Here is a 19115-nt window from a genome sequence, read left to right on the forward strand (position 1 = left end):
ATGTTCATCCCTGCGTACTTGCCCATCAAGGCAGTAATGTTTTGAGAACGGGTGCAAAGATGCCAACGTCGCTGCCTAACAGATGTCTTTGACTGGGACAGCCCGAGCCAAGGACGTAGTCACAGCCTTTCCCCTGGTGGAATGGGCTCTTAAACCCTCATGGGGCTGCTTCCTTGCCAAGGCATAACACATCTTGATGCAGAGAATGAACCAGCGAGAGATGGTCCTTTTCTGCACTGCCCTTCCTTTCTTTGGTCCCACGTATCCCACAAAGAGTTGGTCATCCACCCGGAACACTTTTGTACGATCAAGGTAGAACGACAACACTCTTTTTGGGTCCAGTCGGTGGAGACGCTCCTCTTCCTTGGAGGGATGCGGAGAAGCAAAGAAGGTGAATCTTGGTGAAGATTGTGAAGAAGATGGTGAAGGTGAGGGCTAGATTCAGCACAACCTGAATCCAGCATGCTGCTTCCCTCACCACCATCCATCCTTCTCCCCTATGGACATCTCCAACATGGTGGATCCCTCCAGACCCAAGACCACCACCCTTGAGTGCAACACCACCTGAACACCTGGCTGAACTATGGGAAGAATTTCCTGCTCTGTAAATATGCAATATATAATTGTCCAAGCCTAATCGCTGTTAAAATGTAATCCTGAGTGAAATTGTACATATTTATATCTCTAATCACTAGTATATGTAGTAGACCTTTGTACTTACTACCATTCCTATGTGATTTTCGAGTTTATCTGTTTATATCTCTTCCTTGAGAGACTTTACAACTTGTACATTTGCAATTTTTCCCTCCTTTCACTCCACTTGTACATTTGCAATTTTTTTCTTCCTGTTTATATCTCTTATGTATACTCATGTAATCCAAAGTCCTTATGTAACGCAACTGGTTCTTTTGTAAAGCGCTCTGACACCTCCGGGTAATGTTTGCGCTATATAAAATCGCATTAAATAAATAAATAAATAAAGGTGGGCAAAGTGATGGACTGGCACAGATGGAATGGGGTCACAACCTTTGGCAAAAAGGATGCCCTGGTGCGCAGCATCACCTTGTCTGGAAAGGACATAAGTTTAGGAGGCGAGCTGGATAACTCACTCACCCTCTGGGCCGATGTAATCGCCACTAAGAAGTCTGTTTTGATTGTCAACAGCCAGCGGGGACAATTGTGCAAAGGGAGCACACAGCAGGTAAGTGAGGACCATATTAAGGTCCCACTGCGGCATGACAAAGGGCGTGAGGGGAAACAACTGAGCCAGCCCTTTTAGAAATCTATTCACAATAGAAGACTTGAAGAGTGAGGGCTGGTCTGGCAGCCGCAAAAAAGCAGACAGAGCAGAAAGGTAATCCTTGAGAGTTCCCAAGGCATAGCCCTGCTGGGCAAGGGTTAGAATAACAGTAGAAAGAGAAGCAGAAAGAGGGTCAATGGACCTTTCTCTACAGTATAATACAAATTTCTGCCAACGACAGGCGTATACGTCTAACTGGAGGGCCACCTGGCCGCCAGAATAACGTTACAGACTTTGGAAGGAAGGTCAAAAGCTATCAACTGCTGCCGCTCAGTCTCCATGCATGGAGGCACAGAGTTGAAAGGTTCTGGTGGAGAACTCTACCCTGCTGCTGTGACAGAAGATCCTTCCGAAGGGACAGCCTGATAGGAGGATCGACACACAATCTCAGAAGCTCTGGATACCAGACTCTCCTTGCCCAGTCTGGAGCCACAAGAATGACTTGGGCCCGGTCGCTCCTTATCTTCTTCAGGACCATGAGTAGGAGTGGTATGGGCGGAGAGGCATAGAATTTGCCTGAACACCACTCACGACGAAAGGCGTCGCCGAGTGATAGTCGTCTTTGAAACTCCAGTGCGCAGTACCGCTGACATTGCTCATTCTCTTCGGAATCGAACAAATCTAACCAAGGTTCTCCCCACTGCTGAAAGAGGCTTTGTACCACCTCCGACTGGAGATGCCACTCGTGATCCACTTGCATCGACGACTGAGTTTGTCCGCCCTGACGTTCAGAGAACCTGCCAGGTGTTGAACCACCAGGGTTATGCCCTACTGTTCCAGCCATGTCCAGAGACGCAGGGCCTCTCGACAAAGGGTCCACGACCCCAAACCCGCCCTTCTTGTTGCAATACCACATGGCAGTGGTGTTGTCCGTGAACACCTGCACTAGCTTCCCCTTGACTGAGGGAAGAAATGCTTTCAATGCCAACCGAATCGCTCGGAGCTCCAACAAATTTGTGTGGAGCTCCAACTCTGCCGGAGACCAGTGTCCCCTGATCTCCACCTCACCCAGATGGCCGCCCCATCCCAGAAGTGATGCATTTTTAATGAATGTGAGATCTGGTTGTTGAAGGGAGAGGGGTCTGCCATTGACCCATTCGCGGTTCATCATTGTACATTGCAGATCTTTCGCAGTTCCTTCCGGGAACTGAACCATGTCGGTGAGATTTTCCCGATGCTGTGCCTTTTGGAACTTCAAGTCCCACTGCAGAGCCCGCATACGCCATCTTGCGTGTCTTACCAACAGGATGCAGGAGGCCATGAGGCTCAACAACCTCAGAGTCAGTCTCACCGAAATCCAGGATAGAGGCTGAAATATCAGAATCATAGCCTGAATATCCTAGACTCACTGCTTGGGAGGATAAGCCCGAAACTGCACTGTGTCCAGAACAGATCTGATGAAAGGGAGCATCTGAGAAGGAGTCAGGTGTGACTTTGGCACATTTATAGAGAACCCCAGTGAATGCAAGATGTTCGCCGTAGTCTTAAGGTGAGAGACGACTGCCTGGGACGAGAACGCCTTTAACAGACAGTTGTCGAGGTAGGGGAAGACCGACACCGCTAACCTGCGCAGATGAGCTGTAACCACTGTCGTCACCTTGGTGAACACCTGAGGGGCACTGGTAAGGCTGAAGGGGAGCACGGTAAACTGAAAGTTCTATTGGCCTACCTTGAACCACAGGTAACGCCTGTGGCCTGGCAGGATGGGAATATGAAAATACGCATCCTGCAGGTCCAACGCTACCATCCACTCTTCCTGGTCTAGGGTGGACAAGACATGAGCCTTAGTGAGCATTTTGAATTTCTCCTTTTTGAGGAAGAGATTGACCGTCCGAAGATCTGAAATGGCCCCTTGTTCTTCTTTGGAATCAGAAAGTAGCGGGAATAACAGCCACTGCCTACTTCTGAAACTGGGACCCTTTCTATAGATCCTCTTGGAGCAACTGTAAATGATCCTCTGTCAGCCGTTCCTCATTTGGCAGAATAGTAGGAGGAAAAGAAAGGAAAGGTAGAGAATAGCCACTCTGGACGATCTACAAGACCCACTTGTCCAATGTTATGGATCTCCAGTGGGGGAGATGATGACGAATTCTCCCTCCAACTGGAGTAATGTGATCCCGCAGAATCAGCCTAGGGGTGCTTGGAGGCTGTGGCTGCTGGGGGCAGTGTGGTAGATGACTTCTGGCCTCCATTCCGAGAACGGAATATACTGCGTCCACGTCCACACACGGCTTGGGTAGTCTGTGCGGGTTGGTGGCTGGGTAGGGCTGACGCGGCCCGAAACCCCTTCCGTTGCCACGAAAAGTTGCGAAAGGAAGACTGGCCATGAGGAGTGGAGTAAAGGCCCAAGGATGTGGACGTAGCACAAGAGTTCTTGAACCTGACCAGTGCCGAGTCTGCCTTTTTCCCAAAAAGGCAGGTTCCATCGAAGGGCCTGTCCATCAAATTAGCTTGGACATCACCCGAGAAGCCAGTGGTACGAAGCCAGGCGTGGCGTCTAAGGCCACCGTCGTTGAAATTGATCTGCCCAGCAAATCGGTTGTATCTAACCCACACCATATGGCGAATTTTGCTGCAGCTCTCCCGTCTTTGACAGCTTGGGAGAGCTCAGCCCAGGCCTCGTCGGGGACTTATAGCAGCACTTGCACAACCGTCTCCCAAAGGGAATGGGAGAAACGGCCCAATAAGCATGCAGTATTCACCGACCGCAATGCAAGGCTGGAGGAAGAAAACATCTTCCCAAGTGAATTCAACCTCTTGGATTCCCTATCCCGAGGGTCGGAAGGGAATGCGCCTTGGGACGTAGAAGCCTGCACCACCAAACTCTCTGGGGTGGGGTGTTGGCTGAGAAACTTTGGGTCGCCCGGAGCTGGGCGATGGTGGCATGCAATCGTCCTATTCACAGGAACCCCTGTGCTAGGTTTGGAACAAGTTCCTAGAAGGATGTCCGTAAGTGCCTAATTAAAGGGCAACCGGGGTTCGGAATGAAAGCCCTGGGTTGAAGCACCTCAGTCAGTAGATTAGTCCTGACTTGCACAAAGGGCCGCTCCAGTCCAAGGACCTCAGCTGCCTCTTTACCACCATAACACTCCCTCCTCCGTAGTCACCGTAGGATGTAAGAACATGCCAGTATCTGGGGAAGTATCCAGACCACTGGCCTCCCCAAGTTCCCCATACCAGTCCAAATTCTCCTCAGAGACATCCTGGTTCTCAAGAGGGTCCCCAGACCCCTCCCATTCCTCTCCTGAGCCTAGCACTCAGGTGACAACATAGAACCTCTGGGTTCCGTCGACGTCAAAATCGGCTTCGATTTACACTGTTACGGCTCTATGTCGTGGGAAATGAGGATGGGGCTTGCGCCACCAATGGGCATTGGCGACGTCGAAGGCACCGACTTCAGGTTCGACACCGGGGAAGGTCGCGTTGTCACGACCAGCGTCGAACTGGATCCGGGGTCGGATCTCTGAGGCCCCACTGGCGTCGTGGGCAGAGCTGATGGTGTCGGACCCAATGGGACCCCTTTCTGACCCAGCGGGGCCCGAAGGCTCTCTCAACGGGGTCGTTCCACTCAAATACGCGGCACATGGCCTCATAAAATTCTTTTATTTATCCAGTAGTCGCTCCAGCTCCCGGAAAGGGGGGAGGCGCAAAGTCGACTCTGGCTCCGCGGAACCGTGCCTAGAGCGTCTGTGCTCCTTACCTCTTTCGAGGACGGATGCCAGTTGAGTTGAAGACAATGTCCACTTGGACTACTTCTTCTTCTTGCGTCTCTTCCCTGGGTGTCCCGAGGACCTCGAATGGGAGGAAGAGGACTTAGGGCTCCGAGAGCGGCCCCGCGACCTCCTCTTCTTCAAAAGGGACCGTGACCTCCTCGGAGTCTCGCTTGACGGTGTCGACTGCCAGGCCGCAAATAACTTTATTGCTCGCTCCCTGAAGGTCTTTGGAGCCATCGCACCACAGTCCGAACATGACTTTTCATCGTGGTCGCGCTGGAGACACCAAAGACATACGCGGTGGTGCTCGGTAACCGACATCATGCGGGAACAAGTCCTGCATGGTTTGAAACCTTTTGTTCCTCAAAGACATCCCTCGCACACAAAGTCGATTCCAAACATATCGACAAAAGTCGAGAAAAGCCTGCCAAAGAGGAGTAGCTCTTCCCGGATCGGCGCTTAACTGGTGCGGAAAGAAAAGAACTGATGTGCGTGCGCCTGGGTGGCACCTATTAGGCACAGGCTATGTCACGCAGAGACAAATTGAGCCATCCAATGTCGCGCGAAAGGGGTATTGCTCAGCAAAATTCTCTGGCTGGGAAATTCAAAGGTAAGGAATCTGCGGCTAGAAGTCTATATCAGATATATAATTTACACACCATGGTAAATACTAGAATTTTGCCCTAATCTGTCAGTTTGGGTGTCCACCTAACACTCTAGGTTTTTAGGTCTCGCCTAGCGTCGCAGCGCATGCGCTGCTTTCTCTGCGAGATCTATTGTCGTCGGGTTGCTTTGGGAAGTGGGGTGGAAGCTCCGCCTCTGCTTTTCATTGGCACGCGCTTTTGATTTGATTTCTTCTACATGGCTCACCTAACTCCATGCCACCATGGAGACAGTCATTAGCATGGCTCAACAAAGTAAGTGCGGAATGCCGCTGTTTATCTATATGCTGCACACAACCTAATATATATTTGTTTTAAGCAGCGTGGACCACCACGCTTCATCTTATGTTTTTTTAAACAGCGTGGCACGCCGTGCTTTATATTGAGTTTATTTTAAACATTGCGGCGTGCTTCAGCTTCAACAATGGCAGATGCGACTTTCTTTTCTTCTGCGCATCTCGCCCAACTCCATGCCTCCACGGAGACAATCATTAGCAGGGCTTAACAAAGTAAGTGCCTCCACTAATCATCAATAGCACTCATGCAGCTGTTCTAATTCTGCACACAACATAATATTGTTTTATTTTAAACAGCACGACACGCCGTACTTTATATTATGTTTTTTTTAAACAGTGTGACATGCCGCACTTCTGATTCGACAACGGCGGCTGCACCTTTATAAGTGTGACTGTATGTATAGGTGTATGAGTGCATATTATACTACTGTATTGATGAGTAGCTGCATGTATAAGTGACTGGATGTGTGTGTAGACCTAGGAAATAGTCGGTGGTATATAGTATCTGGCATTGTTGTGTGTATGGTTTCAAAAATAGTACTCTGTATTTCAGAGTGGGTGTATCAAAGTTTATATTAGGGCATCAGTATGTGCATCAGATTATCACATGGATGATGACATCAGTGATGTCATCAGTGATGTCATTTGAGATGTCATTAGTGATGTCACTGACCATGTCATGAGTAATGTAATATGTGACGTCATTAGCAGTGATTGCGGGCGAGCGAGTTATAGTTAGCTCAACTAACTATAACAGGGGACTTTCTATGGTTTTCTATGAGTTAAATGTCCAGCTAACTATAACGTCCCTGAAACCTATGGTTTTTTAGTGAATTTCAAAGGTTTTTTAAATGCTAATTCCTAACCATACCGTCTGTAAAACCCATGTTTTTTTCAGTGAATTTCGAAGGTTTTTTAAATGTTAATTTCATATTTTAATATTTATAAAACCTATATTTTTTCTATTTTTTTGTAATATTATCCTTTTTTTTAACTTTATAAATTATGTAATGTTTTATATCTTCCCCCAAAAAATGTATATATATTTTTTTTGGGGGGAGAAAACTGGAGTCCCGTACCGGTAGTGTACCAAGCTCCATCAGCACGCGAATCCTATTCGCCATATTGCTAAACTCGTAAATGATGCGCATTTCATATCCAACGGGTTCTTGGCACTGCGTCCCGAGTAACATCATATACGTATGAGGTCGTGCCAGCTGCTACTTTGGTATGCGACAGGTACGCAGTACCAAGCCGCGCGTTATGTCATGTACATATGGGGTCGCACCAGCTGCGCGTTGCGTATGCGACGAGTGCACGCTGCCAGGCCCTGTGTTAGGTAATAGACGTATGGTGTCACGCCGGGTACGCCATTCCCTCATTTTTTTTTATGTCTCAAAACTATATCTAAATAAGTTTAAAGTGTATATGAGAGCAAGCGATAATCTAAAATATTTTAAACATTTATATATTTCTAACTGTAATAAACTTATATTATGGTAAATATATTTTCCCAAAATTGCGTCGGGTGCGGCCTCCTTCTGCGCTCGGTGCGCGATTGCCATGTGACCTTAAAAAGAAGCATTTGATTGGTTCATAACATTTCTCATTGTAACAGTTGGAGGATCCCACACATTTTAGTCATTCTCTCTACAGCATTTGATGAGAGACACCTCTTCTGCTTCGAGAGCTTTTTTGAAAAGTTTTTTGCTGTGTACACATATCTTATACTACACACAACATGCAACGATCATCTTGATCAATATTCACCCTTCCACGTGTGATGGCCATGCATCTGAAACATTACATCAAAAAACAAATGTGTGTTACACGATGCCCCTGGTGTGTGTGTGTGCGCATTATTGTGCTGCCTTTCGGCTTGGGTATTGGTGGCTCGAAGGGGTATCATCACCCACGGGCAGAGTGCACATCCTAGATCACATGTGACAAACAGTAAAGAGTAATGTGTAGATTTGTGTTGCAGTATGCTCTGTTGTCAGGCTTTACCAGTATAGTAGTGTGTCATATGTGACACTTTAAGATTCACGTTTGACATGCATTGCTTGACTGTAATGAGCGTTATCACTGTGTATGACGTAGCCTCACTGCTGATCCTCCCTCCATCCGAGCACATTCACCTGTATGCGCTTCACGATAGAAACACTTTCAATAATACCGCACACCATTGACATGCGTGTCTGCGCATATCAACAAGCTTGACAACGACATGTGATGTTGGCCATTCAATGTTTTCGGACAGCATCGCATTAGCGATAGTTTCCGCCCTCCCGGTACATGCTACATTAATGTAAATTGCAGATTGTGCGACGTCAAAACTGCAACAGGGACACACAAATAAGTACACTTCCTGGCCAGGCAGGAACTGAACAACGCCCAGGTCCCCGAAATAATTATTCACACCCCTACGCTGGCCTGGCGTACGCAAGCACAGCCCACTTTGCGTACATATAAATAGGATAACGATGACGCCACATGTCCCAGTTCTTCCACACTGCCTCAGGTGATATGTACACCATCCTCGCAATCAAAACTCAATTTGAATTGTGAACCCTGCTGGCCGTCGTGTTTGGACACACAATAATGACAGCAGGTGAGCAGTGGGGCATGGGTGCACAGGGGCTGTAATTGAGCGCGTTGCTGCGGGAGGGGTGGGGGCATCAGCCTCGGTGTGCAGGTGCGAACAAGCGATGTTGCCGTGCGTAATGATGTGATCTCTGACCTCATTCAGTCACATCTCTGTCTCATTTTAAGGACCTGCTGCACCGTACTGTAGGCCTGAGCCAGCGGGCAGCGCTGCCCTACAGACACGTGGCGTTGACTTTTGGGGCACTGTAGTGAGCTGATTACTAAGTGTACATGCACACAGGCTTGCGTCACTGCATTACACGCGCACATTATGCTTCTAGCATGCGCTCTGTTCCTTTGTATGTGAACGTTGGCATAACATATTATTATTTAACCTTGTGTATTCTCGTACACTCCAACTCCTCTTTGAACCACGATTACCACTAACAGTTGGTAGATCGTACTTCAAGAAGGAAGGATGCACTCAACTGGTGATCTCTATTAATCTTGAAATAAACCTTCATTTACCTCAAGACGTTTCCAGCATCATATTTTTTCTCCCTTTTCAGACACTGAGTTAGTTGCACCAAAATCGGCAGCCCGTGATGATGCCCTGGGCATTCTGAAGCCTTCCATCGTGGTATCAAGACACTGTTCCCGACCGGAGACCTGCTGTGCCACTCTGAGAGAGGCACCCAGAAGTCGGAGCTCGCACCGGCACGTCATTGGACACACCGGTGGTGGCAGGTGAGCCGTGAAGCCTCGGTGTGCAGGAGCTGCAATTGAGCACAGTGCGGGGGAAGGGGCTGGGGTACAGCAGCCTGGGTGCACAGGTGCAGGCAAGCGATGTTGCCGTAGATAATAATGTAATCTCTAGCCTCATTCATATCTCTGTTTCATTTTAAGGACTTGCTGGACTGCTCTCTTTCTCGCGGACCCCAGCGTCCCAGACACATGGGTGACGGGAGGAGAACAGTGAGGGCTGGGTGCAGTAGGCCAACGCTCTGTCTCCTCCTCCCTCTGTTCTTTTGACTCTCCCTCCCCATCTCCCTTCCACCCACTCGCTCTCTGTCCCATTCTTACTTTCTTCCTGTCATTCTGACTACCTTTCTTCTACTCTTGGACATGGCACACACACTTATGTTTCTTTTTTGTCTTGCAGGTTTTGTACGCAGCTTTCGGAGGAGTCTCACCCACTTATTTCATGTTATACTGTTGTTTCTTTGAATAAAGTTGTGTTTCCATTTATTTGTGTTGTTTTAAAAAAGGTTATTTTTTTACCAATAAATGAGTGTATGGGTCTTCTTTTTCTGACAACGCTTGTCTGTAGTTTATTGTCCAAATCGGCGGTTGATAGGAGGTTACGAGGGAAAACATTTGTAATTTTGCAGTGCATCTACCAAATATAAACCAACAGACTATTACATAAATGAAGCCTGGGTAATTCTACAACTGCAAGGGTTCTGTGAGTGTATCACTTTATAACACCATGAGTACTGCCCGTGTGATTACAGAACCAATAAGGCACTGCCTAGGGCCCCCGAGGCTTCAGGGACTGGCGAGGCCCACCCTGCATATTTAAGTAAAGCCCCGGAGGGTGGCGATCCCCAGACTTGAGTTGGCCTCGAAGCCCCCCGAACAATTAGTAAACAATACCCGGGGAGGTGGCCATCCCCTAGGCTGCGAAACGTCTCTGTGCCCTCCCGCACCTAATTTACATGTGAGATTAAGGTCCCCAGTGCTGCAGAGACCCCACAATATAATAATAGGATTGGCCCCGGAACATTACCCACTAGGGGGCTCATTTAAATGAACGGGTGAGACCCTGCTTCATTTTTTTTTCTCTATTTTTACCATCCGGATCAGCTTTATTGAAACAATATGAGGTTTTCCTCCTCTCACTTCAATGAGGCAAACAAGAATTTACTATCACAGGGTGGAAGCCATGCTCCCGCCCTGTAATAGCAAACGTAAATGTCCCGCCGATGCACACCCCGGGACATTGTATGAGCTGCGCCTGGGAGGTGGCGCACTAGACGGCCATGATGCATTGGTTACTGCATAACTACAGCGCTGAAACTTTCCAATATGCCCTGAATCCTACTAAGGAAAATTCATGCTTTTAAAAGACAATTACGATAGAGACCCACTTAGGGATTATTGTTTGGCTCTGTTATGGAACTAAAATTCCCAGCATGCAACATAAAGGAGTGCATTATGCACACAACCACTTAGGGTAATTGCAAAAAACGAGTACATTGATAGAAATAAAAGAGAGCCAGCTCTATTGAATTGTTGGAAGCAAGCCTCTGACGAAGATGCAATCTGCATTGAAACGCGTAAGGCAGCAAAATGGAAATGAGGGGCACTGCGGGGAGCCTGAAGTGCAGACCGGAAGGTGGTTTTTCACGAAAGCTCATTGGGCACTTTGTTGGACTATATATATATATATATATATATATATATATATATATATATATATATATATTCACTGAAAAAACCATAGGTTTCACACATGTTATAGTTAGCGGAAATTTTACTGATAAAAAACCAATGAAATTCCCCCGTTATAGTTAGTGCAGGCAACTATAACTCACGCGACCGCAATCCTCTGCTGATGCTAATACTGTATTTAGACACTTATTTGCCCATGTCTTCTTCCATAAATTTTTAGCTATACATATATTACAAATATTTTTTTTCATAAAGACACATATGTCATCAGCAGAAGATTGCGGTCGCGCCCACTTTACGCAGTTAGTGCCGTGCACGCACGATGGGCACGCGGTGCGCTACGCGCACCGCGTGCCCACGTTACGCTAGATGGGCCATGTACGCACGATGCGCTTCGCGCACCGTGCGCACATGGAGGACATATGATGCACTTCGTTTTGAAAGGTAATATTTAAATTTTTCACACCAGTTATAAGCTATGCACAAATGGTGCCCTTCGGGCACCATTTGCACACAGGGTGGGGAGAGTGTAGATAATTTTTTTTTTTATATATTTTTTTACCGTACGCGTACGGTAAGCGTAATCGGCGAAATTAGCGAAAAAATAAAAATTCCGTTTTTGGCCTTGGGGGATCTTTGGGGACTCCCTCAACATGGCTAGGTGTTTTGGAGCTGTCCAAACAGCCCCTTTACATGTTTTTGTGCTTTGTATTTTAATCCACACTCTCAGTGCGAGAGAGAAAATGACGGCCGCCGCTTCCTGGTTTCGGCCGATTCGAATGTTTACTAAGATCTAAGAGCCAATCAGAATCGCGCTCGCGCACGCCACCGTACGCGTACGGTAAGCGTACCGTAAGTGCACCGTAAGCTGGCTCAGATATATATATTGATTTAAAGGCTATTTTCTCAGAATCTACTGAACAGATTTACACCAAACCTACAAAAGGCACTTCCTTGACCTGAGGACTACCTCTCTGCCAAATTTCTAGTAATTCTGTTCAGCCGTTCGGGCTGTAGCTGTGTCTAAAGGTCCTATGGAAAAATGCATGGGAAAAACGCGTTTTGGGTCCCCCCTTTTATCTCAGCCCCCGCTTGACAAATCCCCCCGAGACTTTCAGGGTAGGAGCGGAGCGTAGCGCCCCACCTATTTTGAAAAATTCGCGAGGATTCGTCGACCGGCGCCAAAGTTATTCAAAATAGAATGTTGCGGATTTCCTATGGAAACGTGGTCCTAACTATAACTACCTACTGGCGACCGCCAGTAGGTAATATATATATATATATATATATATATATATATATATATATATATATATATATATATATATATATCCAGCACAAAAAGTCCCTCTCTCCCATCCGGGAAGAAGGCAGCGGCACTCGCGGGTTTAGTTTTTTAGCCAGTTTATTTCTTAGCGCTAGTGAAGCGCTAAGAAATAAACTGGCTCAAAAACTAAACCCGCGAGTGCCGCTGCCTTCTTCCCGGATGGGAGAGAGGGACTTTTTGAGCTGGATATTAAACACGGGGCACCACCGTGCGAGCAGCACCCGCCAGCGAGTGATCCGTTTCAATGGTGCAGCAGAGCAATTTTATATATATATATATTCAATGAAAAAATCATAGGTTTCACACAAGTTATAGTTAGCTGTACATTTCACTCGTAAAAAACCAATAAAATTCCACGTTATAGTTAGTGCAGGCAACTATAACTCATGCGACCGCAATCCTCTGCTGATGCTAATACTGTATTTAGACACTTATTTGCCCATGTCTTCTTCCATTAAATTTTAGCTATACATATATTACAAATATTTTTTTTTCATAAAGACACATATGTCATTAGCAGAGGATTGCGGTCGCGTGAGTTATAGTTGCCTGCACTAACTATAACGGGGGAATTTCATTGGTTTTTTATCAGTAAAATGTCCAGCTAACTATAACATGTGTGAAACCTATGGTTTTTTCACTGAATTTGCAAGGTTTTTTAAATGCTAATTCCTAACTATAACGTGTGTGAAACCTATTGTTTTTTCAGTGAATTTGTACGGTTTTTTAAATGCTAAGTTACTTTACGCCATTCGTGGCGTGCGTGCCCACTTAACGCAGTCAAGTCAAGTCAAGTCATAAAATTTGTATAGCGCACTACGTACCCAGAGGGTTTCAAGGCGCTTAGGAAGGGGAGGAGGATTATTTGTCAAATATCCACGTTTTAAGCTGCTTTCTGAACGCTAGGTGGTTCTGGGTGAGGCGAAGGTAGGCGGGGAGTGAGTTCCATGTTTTAGCAGCCAGGTATGCAAAGGATCTGCCTCCCATGGTGGTCTTGTTGATGCGAGGTATAGTGGCGAGGGCTTGGCTGGAAGATCGTAGTTGGCGGGAGGGGGTGTAGAAGGACAGTCGAGAATTGAGGCAATCTGGTCCGATGTCGTAGAGTGATTTGTGTGCGTGGGTAAGCAGTCGGAAGGTGATCCTCTTATTGACGGGTAGCCAGTGGAGGTCTTTAAGGTGATCAGAGATGTGTTCGTTGCGAGGGATGTCTAATATGAGCCTGGCTGATGCGTTTTGGATTCGTTGGAGTTTCTTCTGGAGCTTTGCGGTAGTACCCGCGTAGAGGGTGTTTCCGTAGTCCAGTCGGCTCGTGACTAGAGCGTGGGTAACTGTTTTCCTTGTTTCGAGGGGGATCCAGCGAAATGTTTTTCTGAGCATGCGAAGAATGTTGAAGCAGGAAGAGGATACGGCGCTGACTTGTCTGTTCATTGAGAGTGAAGAATCCAGGATGACGCCTAGGTTCCGTGCGTGGTCTGTCGGGATGGGTGCTTTTCCGAGGGCTTCAGGCCACCAGGAATCGTCCCATGCAGAGGGGGATGTACCTAAGATGAGGACTTCAGTTTTGTCTGAGTTCAGTTTCAGACGGCTTTGTTTCATCCATTCGGCAACTTCTTTCATTCCTTCGTGTAGGTTAGTTTTGGCGGTGCTAGGGTCATTGGTGAGAGAAAGGATTAGTTGAGTGTCGTCCGCGTAGGAGATGATGTTGAGGTTGTGTCGGCGTGCGATGGCCGCGAGGGGGCTCATGTATGCGTTGAAGAGGGTGGGACTGAGTGAGGATCCTTGAGGGACGCCGCAGATGACTTCAGAGGCCTCGGACTTGAATGGAGGAAGGCGGACTCTCTGGGTTCTTCCGGTGAGGAACGAGGTGATCCATTCAAGTGCTTTTCCTTGGATTCCGATGTTATTGAGGCGTTGTAGAAGGGTGCTGTGGCAGACTGTATCGAATGCTGCAGAGAGGTCGAGGAGGATGAGGGCGACTGTGTCTCCGTTGTCCAGTAGAGTTCGAATGTCGTCTGTTGCTGCGATGAGGGCGGTCTCAGTGCTGTGTTTGGCTCGGAAGCCGGACTGTGAGGAGTCGAGGGATTTGTTGGCTTCGAGGAAAGCGGCGAGCTGGTTGTTGACGGCTTTCTCGATGACTTTTGCCGGGAATGGAAGAAGCGAGATGGGGCGGTAATTTTTGAGTTCGGTGGGGTCCGCTGTTGGTTTTTTCAGAAGGGCAGTGAGTTCGGCGTGTTTCCAGTCTTCTGGGAAGGTAGCGGAGTTGAAGGAGCAGTTGATGACGTCTCGGAGGTGCGGTGCTATGACGGAGTCTGCTTTGTTGAAGATGTGGTGAGGGCATGGGTCTGTGGGGGATCCTGAGTGGATGGAATTCATCAGGCGGATGGTGTCCTCAGTGGAGATTGGGTTCCAAGCGTTAAGGGTGTTCACGGGGGGAAGGTGGTCAGCAGATGGTAGGGTGGGTTGGTTTCCGGGTTGGTTGTCAAAGCTGTTGTGGATGTCTGCAATCTTGTTGTGGAAAAAAGAGGCTAGGGAGTCGCAGAGGGTTTGAGAGGGGGTGATGTCGTTGGAGTTGGCCGAGGGATTGGAAAATTCCTTGACGATGTTGAAAAGTTCCTTGCTGTTGTGGGCGTTGTTGTCAAGTCGATCCTTGAAAGCTGTTTTCTTGGCTTTTCGGATCAGTTGGTGGTGGGTGCGGGTGGCGCTTTTGAAGGCGTCCTTGGTGCTGGTGGTTGGGTCTTTTTTCCAGGCCTTTTCAAGGGAGCGGCAGAGTTTCTTGGACTTCTTGAGATCATCGTTGAACCATGAGGCTTTCTTGCTGCCAGGTTTGCTTTGACGTTTTTTCAGTGGAGCTAAGGTGTCGGCGGTGTTGGATAACCATAGGGTGAGGTTGGCGGCGGCTTCGTTGGCGTTAGAAGAGAGGGCTGGGGAGTTTCGAAGGAGCGATGCGGAGATTTGGTCCGTGGTGATTTTGTTCCAGTTTCTTTGCAGGGTAGGTTGGGAGTGGATGATGGGTTTCGGCTTGTTGTAGATGAAGTGAACGCAGCTGTGGTCGGTCCAGAGGAGATCCGTAGTGTGGCAGAAGGAGATATGATTGCTGGATGTGAAGATGGGGTCGAGTGTGTGACCTGCGATGTGGGTGGGGGAAGTGACTAGTTGTTTAAGTCCGAGGTTGGCGAGGTTGTCCACGAGGGTGGAGGTGTTGTGGTCGTTGGCAGTTCGTTCCGTGCGCGCACAGTGAGCACGCGGTGCGCTTCGCGCACCGCGCGCCCACTTTACAAAGTTAGTGCCGTGGATGGGCCATGTACGCACGATGCGCTTCGCGCACCGTGCGCACATGGAGGACATATTCAGCGCTTCGTTGTGAAAGTTAATCGTTTCGATTTCTAATATGTTATAAGCCATGCACAAATGGTGCCCTGCGAGCACCATTTGCACACAGGGTGGGGAGAGTGTGGATAATTTTTTATTTTTTATTTATTTTTACCGTACGCGTACGGTAAGCGTAATCGGCGATTTTTCGCAAAAAAAAAAAATATTTTTTTTGCCTTGGGGGGACTTTGGGGACACATACATCAAAGCTAGGTGGTTAGAAGCTGTCTAACCAGTCCGTTTATATGTTTTTGGCCTTTGTTTATCCTCTCCCCGTCAGAGTGCAAGAGAGAGAAAATGGCGGACGCCGCTTCCTGGTTTCGAACGATTCGAATGTTTACTAAGATCTAACAGCCAATCAGAATCGCGCTCGCGCACGGTGCTGGAGCGGAGTTTTCAGTTTGAAAATTCAGTGGCTTTTGAAGCTCTGGCATGTCTATTCGTTGTACTAATTTATTAATAATTAATTATTTGTCTTGTGCAAGTGTGTTTATATTAATCAATCCGTTTGTCTTAACAAGAGAGAGAGTTACACGAGGGTATGCATAAACGTGCTGATTAATTATAATGTGCGTGTTTTCATGTTTAAACGTTGCTATGTGCTGTTTATTTTTGAGCACAAAATGCTTTCCGAATTAATGCTTTTCTATGTTGCAGGAGCTAGATAGATGCATACACATAAGGGTATTAGTGGGGTTAACACTGTTTAATCACTATGCTGTGGTAACGTTGTTTTTGTCTCTTTTAATTAAGATGGTCTATTGAGGCCTATGATGGCCTAGAAAAGATGGCCGATTTGTAAGCCTGGCTGTGATTTATAATATGAAAACTGTGACGAGGGAGACCCCTGCTGGAAATGGTCCTGAAGCTAACTGACCATGGTCCTTGCTTGCTTGTTTGAAAACTTTCCATGAGGACAGCAGCAGTTTTGGGAGATCTCCAAGTGAAATGAAAATGTCCTTGGCAGCCTTGGGAAACAAAGGAGCCTTAGAGAGAAACTCTGAACTGTGGCTCGATTGCCGAGGAGAAGTATAACTAACAAGATACATTTTTTATTTCTTGGTTCCTGTTCCGTAGTCTTTATTATGTGAACTTTTCCTGAGCGGAGATTTTCAAATGTAGCGATGTTACATCCTTTCCTTCTCGCTCTGCTCAGCAGGTCCGGCGGACATTACAACTTTTTTCTATGTTTCCAATGTATCTTTCCATTGTTTAGACACTATAAGAAATGTTAGCCTAGAGAGGGTTCTTTGCCACTTGCCATTTTGCCTTTGCCGCGTACCGAATCTACGTTGCTGAGGATTGATGCTGAAGGGACTTCGTCTTGAGAGACATTTACCGAGAGACTTGTCCTGACCCGTTCTGACGTTTAGCTAGAATAGGTAACTATGAGAAAATGATTTACTCTGATTGATTTCCTTTGACTAATTTTAGATAAAGCAATATAATTTTAAACATGGTGTTGGATATTCTTTCTGGTCAATTATTGGGTTTACATTTTTGATCATTGCTGTATATGTTGTATAGATTATGTTTAAGGACAGTCACAAAAACCAGGTCTTATCGACCTCGATATAGATGCAGGGTGATTAGGAGTTTTCTTTCCACAGGTTTAATGCTGGTAGAGTATTTTGAGCGTATGTTAGTGTAGTGAAATGGGCCCTAGCGTATGATGTATGCATGTGCGTGTAACTGTGAGATTACTCTATCCGTGGTAGTGGGTATATTATACACACCCTGATCTCTATCAATTTCCTGGTAGCAGAGTTTGATGGTTTTTGATGATTGTCTTGATCTGATAAGATTGCTTGTACATTAGTTTATTGATTATTGATTATTGGTTCATGTTGGTATATGTACTAATACTATATGTTGGAGTCGTAATGTTGAGTTATATGTAGTGCTTCTGGAACTTGGAAGCTGGTAGCAGTTCCGTAGTGGGGCAGAGGGAAGTATATGCTGCTCTCGGGAAAGACGGGATTGTTGGTCCTGTATGTATGCAGGAAAATTCACATTGTCTGGGTTCGGAATCAGTGACATCGTCGTATGTTACTATTAGATATTTCTAGTATATAAGGAGTGTGTATGATAGTGAAGGTTATCTGTGAAACTCTGGTCTTAAGTCCCAGGGATCCGTAAGGATTTTCGTTAAAGCTTATCGCGGGAGGAGTAATAGGTATTCTCTGAGCTTGTTTGAAGAACTGGGCAAAGAAAGCTTGCTTAGTTGATGTATGTTATAATTCTGTAGTGGGACAGATTGTCTGTTCTCGGGAAGCAGGATTCTGTGCGTATGTACTATATTTTCTTGTATGAATGTGCGTGAATGTTTGTACATTTAGTTGATTGTAAGACTCTTTGGACAAGTCCTAGAGGAAACAGTTAATGAATGTATGTTAGTAGGGCAGAGTAGAGGAAGTGCTCCTGTGTCAATGAGAGGTCTCTCATGAAATAGACTCTTCTTTACTATTCTGTGGTTAGCGAAGCAGACAATGGAGATGTTTTTATGTTGTAACTAATAGATTTTGTATAAATTTTTGACACGAAGTCTACTGAGAGATTTTGTAAAGGAGGGGTAGACGAGTGACAGAAGACAGGAGACAAGCGACTGCAGCGACTGTTGACGTCAGAAAGACCGCGCTCTGATTGGATGGTAGATCAGAATAGTGCTCGCGCTAGGATTGGTGCGTTAGTGTGAGCCGCGCAAGGATTGGAAGGGCTATTTAGTGACGTAGACGTTAGTGTGAATCGCGCTGCAATTGGTTGAAAATTCGTATTGTATATTTATAATACGGAAAGAGTAGAGAGTTTTTTTTGGTAAACGCTAAAATGTATTACCAAGAAGAGAAAAAGAAGAAAACATTTTTTGGTAAAATTAAAAAGTGGTTTAGCAAGGATAAAGATGTTAAAACAAGAGAGGGTGAGTTGTTACCTCCACCGAAAACACCTGCATCCTTCATGGCTGCAAGACATGGGTTTCATACCTGTATATGGTTGGAGAATTGGGTTAGGTATACTAAACAAGATGGTGTTCTAGCATTTCCAGAACATGGTTCATTTAATCTGGCCGTGTTGAGAAATTTACGGGAAAAGATGCTATGTCTAGACCCGAAACCGAGACCTACACAGTTCGAGGCTTTAGTGGAATGGGAAGAAGAAGTACATGAGAGAGAAAAACAGAGATCTGGAGGGTACTATAGGTGCATGTTTGGGAGGAGACATGATCGTGAGACTCATCATGATCGAATGAAAAGGTGGCGAGATGTTAGTATGTCAGAGGGATTATATCCGATGAGAACAGTTGAAGGAGGAGCAGAAAGGGTTCCTGAGTCAGAAATGAGAAAATATGGAGTTAATGAGTATGAGGATGAGGTCTTGAATGACATGATTTACAAGAGACCACCTCCATAT

This window comes from Triturus cristatus, chromosome 1_2, assembly GCF_964204655.1.
Source record: "Triturus cristatus chromosome 1_2, aTriCri1.1, whole genome shotgun sequence".
NCBI classification, from domain to species: domain Eukaryota; kingdom Metazoa; phylum Chordata; class Amphibia; order Caudata; family Salamandridae; genus Triturus; species Triturus cristatus.